At 44.7% G+C, this 6056-nt stretch overlaps 1 long non-coding RNA gene across 3 annotated transcripts in view; it reads left to right on the top strand.

Moving 5' to 3' along the window:
• LOC138165956 (uncharacterized) overlaps window positions 1–4593 on the top strand; it is a 9292-nt gene extending 4699 nt beyond the window's left edge. For all 3 annotated transcript variants that reach the window (XR_011169505.1, XR_011169504.1, XR_011169503.1), the window contains one exon: window positions 3957–4593. This is a non-coding gene — a long non-coding RNA (uncharacterized lncRNA). The remainder of the gene's footprint in view (window positions 1–3956) is intronic.
• Window positions 4594–6056: the final 1463 nt, after the last annotated feature.

Below are 6056 nucleotides of genomic sequence, written 5' to 3'. Positions count from 1 at the left end.
CCTCCCTTCCTCCCTCCCTTCCTTCCTCCCTCCTTCCCTCCCTTCCTTCCTTCCTCTCTCCCTTCCTTCCTTCCCCTTCCTTCCTTCCTTCCCCTTCCTTCCTTTCTTCCTTCCTTCCTTCCTTCCTTCCTTCCTTCCTTCCTTCCTTCCTTCCTTCCTTCCTTCCTTCCTTCCTTCCTTCCTTCCTTCCTTCCCTCCTTCCTTCCTTCCTCCCTCCCTCCCTTTTTTCTACCTTTACCTTGAGTGAGTCTTTCCACCTCCCTTGGTCTCAGATCTTTTATCTGTAAAATGAAGAAATTGTACTAAATGGCCTTTGAGGTGCCTTCCAGCTGTGAATCTATGATCCTATAGTTGTATCATATAGGAGGCACTATGCTAGGCACTGGGGACAGAACAGGAAAAATAAAGAGTGCCTTGCCTTCAGGGAACTTACAATGGTGGGGGGAGGCTGTATATACTGGTAAATAAATAAATGCAATTCATACAAGTAAATTCAATGGAAGAGGGCACAAGGTCCCCTTTTTCTTTGTCTTCTGATGTCTCCTACTTATCTAAACATCATAATCTCCACCCCAGGAAGCATCTTCGATTCTTGGAAAGAATCCTTTATTAGTAACAGATAAATCAAAGGAAGGACTGACTTGAGGCAGTTGCCTGACATGTCCTCTCAGTGAATCATCCAGAACACATCAGTGTCATTGAGAGCCTGCCAGTAACCTGAGCTAAATCCCAACTCATTAAAGCTTGGGCTGCTGTTGGACATCTTTTGCTTCCTCAATTAGTCTGCAGGTAGCAGGACATTTAATCTGGCTTTATGAGTTGGGGGGATTTGCTAATAGCATTCTCTGGGAGGAGAGTCATCCTGGCAAAAGCAATTGCAGCTTTCATCAAGGAAAGCTTGGGGAGAAAAAAAAATGTTTGGCATCTCGTTCAATAGAAAAGGGCACCATGTTGGGGCCTTCAAACGTGCTGGAACGGCCCTGAAATTGTGCAGATCATTGAACAGTAATGCAATGCGTCTGGGGAAGAGAGCAAAGTCCTGGACTTCCCCTCTTTGTGCCTCCATGGGATCCCCTTTGAATGGAAGAGGGCAGATTGAGAGCAAGGCAATGTTCTAACAGCCTCTCACACTCTGAAAAAGCATCTTTGTTCTACTATTTTCTCTAACTCCAAATGATGTGGCCTTGACTCTCAATCTCTGCATTAAGTCTGCCCATACAACAAGGCTTTGTGTTCAGGAAGCTCAGAAAATGCCATAAAATCATAGCAGAGAGCTGCACAGAGAAGGGACCCTGGAACCCATCCAAGCCACACCCTGCCTCTTCTAGATGGACAAAGGCTGCGAGAGAGTTGCAGAGTAGTCTTTTCCTCCAAACTCAGCCTCTTCTAGATGAAAAACCTCAGGTCCACAGAGAAAAAGAAGATAGGCAATCTGGAGAGGAAAGGGACCCTATGGGTCATCTAGTCAAACTCTTTCATTACAGCTAGGGAAACTGAGCCCTAGAGTGGCAAAATGACTTGCCCAAGGTCACTTTAAATGGCAAACCTGCAACTTGAACCTGGGTCCCACATTCAGCACGTCTTCCATGACACAAAAAGATTGGCACCATAGTCTTCTTCCTTTCTCCTAGAGTGAATAGAGGCAATCAGGCTAATGATAGCGTGCTCTTTCTTTTCAGGAATAAACAACTGGGACCAGATTTTTGTGACTGAGCCCACATTAGTGATGGGGCACCAAGTGGGTAAATTGACTCCACAGGAGAATAAAATGAAACTTTCTGGAGATTTGTGGGTTTACTATGTTGAACTGTTAATCACTGGTCTTTTTGTCATCTCTTCCATTCCATAAAAAATCTGTTGGAAGATGGTTCTTGTCCTGGGCTTGGCAGCAACATCTCCAATCCCAGCTGCCAGCGATACTGATCTTGGTAGGTCTCCTGAGCTCAGGAATTTGGATTTGCAGTAGGCTGTGTTCACTGGGGTCCACACTGAGTTTGGCATTGATATGGTGAGCTCCCAGCGGAGGTTCAGGAAGGGTACCAGCTTGCCTAAGGAAGGGATAAACCTACAGATATTAGAAATGAAATGGATTGAAGCTCTTGGCCCAATTGGTAGTGGTTTGGGCTCCCATGAGTGTCCCCTATACTTCCATTCCAGGTGAGATAGGGAGATTTGAGGGAGATGAGAAGAAGAAGGAGAAACAGGAAGAGGAGGAAGATAGAAGGGAAAGGAGGAAGGGGAGGAAGAGAAGAAGAGAAAGAGAAGGGAAGGGGAAGAGGGAGAAGGAGAAGGGGAGAGAAAGGAGCAGGGGAGGAGGAGGAGAGAGAAGAAAAAGGGGAGGAAAGGGGGAAGAGGGAAAAGGGAGAGGGAAAAGGGGAGAAGAAGGAAGAGAAAGAAGAGGAAAGGAGGATGGGCAGAGGAGAAAAAGGGGAGGGAAAGTAGGAGGAGGAGGGGTAGGAGGTAGAGGAGGAGAACGGAAGGGAAGGAAGGAGGAGGGGAAGGAGGGGAAGGAGAAGAGGAGGAGAAAAATGTGGTTACTAAATTTGTAGGGTTCAAAGTAAGTAATAATAGTAACCAATGACTCTTTCTGCTCAACTGCATTTCTCTTTCTTACTTCTATTATTTTCACATCCTAAATTTTGGTTGGTCTATGATGACTTTTTTTTTTTATTTTTATGAGCAACCGGGGTTAAGTAACTTGCTCAAGGTTACACAGCCAGTTATTTCTGGATGGGTGCTAAGTGTCGGAGCTCAGATTCGATCCTCAAGTCATTCCGACACTGGAGCCAGTACTGTTACTCGATGAGCCACCTGGCCGCCCCGGTCTATGATGACTTTTATCCTGACTGCCTTTGGTGTTCTGCCCTCACTGCAAAAACTGCTTATTATAGTGTCGGTCTTAGACCCTACCCTTGTTCACTTGTGATGCAAGACTAGCCACATTTGTATCCATTCATTATACAAAATAAGCATTCATTAAACATATGAGGTAGTGAAAAGATGACTGGATGTGAAAGCAGGGAGCCTGAGTTCAAATCCTGGCAGTCGCTGGCTTCCCATGAGACACAAGATCAGCACTTTTCCATCTCTGAATCTCAGTGTCATTTTCTATACAATTAGAGGACTGGCCAAAAGGATTCTGACAGTCCCTTCTGCATCTTCTCTCTTCTTCGGATCCAGCATTGTAGGAAGCATGACAGAGATGCTAGCAGATGTGAACATGAATTAGCCTTGACCTCTTCCCTTCAGGATTTTAATTGTGTGTTTGTTTGAATACAGGCAGACAAAAAACTCCAGTCCTCATAGAAAAGAAATGGCAAGGGCTCTGTGATCAGGGGAGGGGGAAGTCACTTCCTCTTAGGGGCAGTCTGAGAAAGTTACATGAAGGAGGGGCCTTTGAGCTGGAGCTTGATGGGTCAATCAGTCAAGAGAGAAAGAGGAATCTTATTCTTGGTGTTAGCGATGGAATGAAAACAAGGCACGCGGGTGGGAGAGCGTGGGCTTCACTCGGGGACTTAGTTTGGCTAAAGTACAGAGAGCCTGAAGAACAGCTGTGGTCACAGTGGTTAGAGCAGCAGGGTCTGGAGTCAGAAAGATCTGAATTCAAATCTAGCCTCAGATATTATTAACTAGCTTTGGGCAAGTCCCTTAACCTGTCTTTGCCTCAGTTTCCCTGTTTATAAGGTGAGGATAAAAATAGCACCTACCTCCCAGGGTTGTTGTTAGGATCAACTGAGATGATAATCATAAAATGCTTAGCAGAGTGCCTGGAACATAGTAGGTGTTATATTAATGCCAGCTATTTAGCACCCAGTTATAGAAAGCATTGAATGCCAGATTGAAGAGCTTGGATGATGTTTTGGAGGTGATGGGATTCCCTGGTGATTTTAGAATAGAGGAGAGATGTATTGAGGATGCAGTACTATGCTCTTATCAAATCCTTTCTCCTGTCACAGCTGTACTTTCTGTACCATACCACCGGTATTTCATCTCTTGGTATAGTGGAGAACATGGTGGATTTGGAAGCAGACTGCCTGGCCTCAAATGTATGTCATATTATCCTTCAAACACTGGCATCCAGAACCATTTCTGCAGTGAAGACCCATATTTCGCAAACAGAAGAGCTGGAGGGATCCAGGAATGCATCTTCAGATGTTTTTGTGAATGGCAGCATAATTCCTGGAAAAGGTGATAAGGATTATGTCCCAAAGTCCTTATGTTCATATTTGGTCTGCCTATGTTAGGAAATCAGTGCCCCCAAATGATACTCCATCTGATGAGCTGACTCCTTTTCTCTGATCAAAATTGTATTTTCTTTATCATTCAAGTGGGTAGGAAAAGTGTGAGAGGTGGCCCAGCCTGAACGTCCTGCCTCTGGCCCATTCAGACTCTGTCACCCTGGGCAAGTCCTGTGACCTGCTCAGCGTCCCCAGCTGCCTTCTCCAATGATCAGTTGAAGAACAGGTGCCGGGAAGCCTCAATGGAGCCTGTTCACACACTGCAGATTTCCCTAATTGATGACATCATGGGTCCAGACTAAAAGAGAACTATCTCACTAGACTAACACGAGGCACAAATAAAAATAGCAATAATAGTTACCTTTAGATAATGCTTTAAGGTTTGCAAAGGGAATTACATATATGCTTCATCTGATCACATGAACAACTCTGGGAGGTGGGTGCTGTGTGTCCATTTTACAGATGAGGAAACTGAGTGTGAGAGCAGTTAATGTCTTGCCCAAGGTTATATGAGTGAACAAATGTCTGAGGCAGGTTTTCCTGATGCCAGGTTTAGCATTCCATCCCTATGCCATCCTAGCTGCTCCCAATGACACTTATACATACATACACATGCATGCACACACACACATAATGCGCTTTGCGAAGATTAATGCGCTATGTAAATATCCTCACTGGTGATAATAACATTGATGTCTGAGACAGAGATGTCACCTTTTGAGTCCCTGCAGCCATCAGGGTTTATCCATGATCCAATGATGTTTCCTAACCTCTCTCCCTTTTCTCTTTTATTCTGTGCCTGACATTGTGAAAACAGAAAGGGATCTATCCATGATGGGGGGCTGTTTGAATTCAGCCTCCTAAAATGAGTTTTTTAGTTCTTAGCTGGGTTTGTCCTAGAAGGCCAGACTCACTGTCATTGGCAATGATCTTGAAGTTTCCCCATAGTCATAGCCTCCAGGATCCCAGGGTCACATGGGTCCAACAATGGGACAGGATCGAAACCAGGTTCAACCTGAAAGGTCATTCAGAAGCAGAGTGACCTTCACCATAGGTGAGAGTAAGATCCTTCCCCTGAGCTTGGTTCTCCTCTCTTTTATGTTAAGTGAGCACAGCTACAGAATATCACAGCATCTTTGTGCTTCCTTCAGAATTTTCCCATATGCCTATTTAAGTAATGGGAGACAACGAGCCAGACTCCCAGGAGTTTTGCAATTTGATTATATGCATGGTGGAAGCTATGGGTAAAGTTCAAGTATGAGATGACATATTGAACTGGATCTTGGACAGTACTAGAAGCACACTTTCAGGCTCATTCTGATGTTCAATCATGCTCCTCCTTAGGACCAGAGACATAATTAGGATAGGGCAACCAGGACTTTGCCCAGGGCACCAAATTTTGAGGGTGCCTCAAGATTTCTGACCTTCCTTTTTCCATGAAACCTCATTGGCCATGCCAGCACATGAACAAGACCAATCTGTTGCTCCTCCACTCTTCAGCACTGCCCTCTCTCCCCACTCCATGGAGAGAGATAGGATGAATATATGAAAAGGGCTCAGTCCCCTGCCTTTGCACAGACCTAAAAGAATTTAGGGACCAAATGATTTGTGGAAGTCTCCTCAAGCTTAACAGCTCAAGGCAATCAAATGCCCCAAAGTTTTGTTTGCTGATCTGTGAGAAATCTCCTGAAGTTTTCGTTTTCATATTTCTCTTCCATTTTAGGATATTTTTACATTTTTAACTTCCAAACATCCTCTTTAGGTTCACTTTAAGAGTGAAGTAGACTGTCAAAGCCCACCTGCAAATGGAGAACATGG

This window comes from Petaurus breviceps, unplaced genomic scaffold (assembly GCF_028583685.1).
Source record: "Petaurus breviceps papuanus isolate PSGF00001 unplaced genomic scaffold, PetGlider_PUasm1.0 218, whole genome shotgun sequence".
NCBI lineage: Eukaryota > Metazoa > Chordata > Mammalia > Diprotodontia > Petauridae > Petaurus > Petaurus breviceps.
This window is presented reverse-complemented; position numbering and strand designations above follow the sequence as displayed.